A 1,379-nucleotide genomic window follows, 5' to 3' on the forward strand; every position below is an offset into this window, starting at 1 on the left:
TAGGTGAGTATAACCAGCACCCCCTATAGGGTGCTGGTATAACTCTTGGCTGCCTGTGTCATCTTACCTTATGTTTGAGCTACCTTCCCAGGCCAACCCTTGGAACACTTGCTGAAAACCGCTTGTCCTGATTCCTTAGATTGTGATGTTTGTTTTAAGGATATTCGTAATTTTCTAATTATTGTTGGAGTGGCCTTCAGCTGAGCAATAATTTCACTTCTTTGGTGATAAGGCTTTCAGCCGTATTACAGTAAGTTTTTTTTTTATACAAACTTGTTTTAAAAGCAAGAGATTTATCTTAAAAGTGTTATTTGGAATGTTTTCCTGAATTCTAATTCAGGCCTTCAACCGTTTGTTATTTGAAATTGTTTGTGGCCTTCAGTTGATTAATAATTTCACTTCTTTTATAATAAGACTTCCAGCCATGTTACTGTTTGTTTTAAAACGAAGTATTTATCTTAATATGAAAGCACTCCGTCTTCAGGCCACGAGTGGCCTACCGGGACCATCCGACCGCCGTGTCATCCTCGGTGGAGGATGCAGATAGGAGGGGCGTGGGGTCAGCACACCGCTCTCCCGGTCGTAATATGGTATTCTTGACCGAAGCCGCTACTATTCGGTCGAGTAGCTCCTCAATTGTCATCACGAGGCTGAGTGGACCCCGAAAAATGGCAACAGCTCATGGCGGCCTTGATGGTCACCCATCCAAGTGCCGACCACGCCCGACAGCGCTTAACTTCGATGATCTCACGGGAACCGGTGTATCCACTGCGGCAAGGCCGTTGCCCTATCTTAATATGTGCTATTTGGAATTGTTCTTCAGACTTCTATTTCAGACCTTCAGCCGTTTGTTGATTGAGGTTATTGTTGGTGGCCTTCGGCTCTAAAATTGTGGAATTCTTTTTCTGTGGTAAGGCCTTCAGCCATCATACAGTCAGTTGTGTTTTTGTAAGAGATTGCTTTAAAATTTTAATTTCTTTAAATAAAGTTTACATATTTGTTGTGCAACTGAGAGTAACTGATTACGGCCCCATCCACAATCGTAGACTTATTCTGCCCCATCCTGAGAATCCAGCTCTCAATTTCACTGCATTATTAAGCCTGAATCACAAACGTTGCAGTTGTCTTTTCTTTTATACATGAACCATACCTATTTTGTACTGAAGTTAAATTTATGTTCTTAAATAGTGACATTTTGGTCTAATTTTCAATTTATTTTATTACTTTAGATGTTGCTTTACTAATAAAACTGAGTAACCTTTGTGTGTTTTTTCTTCCTTTGGCTCAATTATTGTATGGATTAGAATGCTAAAGAAATCATTTGTTGGGCAGCAGTTACTTTGCTTTGTGACACACATAATTAGAAAGCTGTTTTTATG

At 40.0% G+C, this 1,379-nt stretch overlaps 1 pseudogene; it reads right to left on the reverse strand.

The window, feature by feature from the left end:
- Positions 1–669: 669 nt before the first annotated feature.
- Positions 670–787, reverse strand: LOC126261315 (5S ribosomal RNA; annotated as a pseudogene).
- Between the last annotated feature and the right edge of the window lie 592 nt (positions 788–1,379).

This window comes from Schistocerca nitens, chromosome 5 (assembly GCF_023898315.1).
Source record: "Schistocerca nitens isolate TAMUIC-IGC-003100 chromosome 5, iqSchNite1.1, whole genome shotgun sequence".
NCBI lineage: Eukaryota > Metazoa > Arthropoda > Insecta > Orthoptera > Acrididae > Schistocerca > Schistocerca nitens.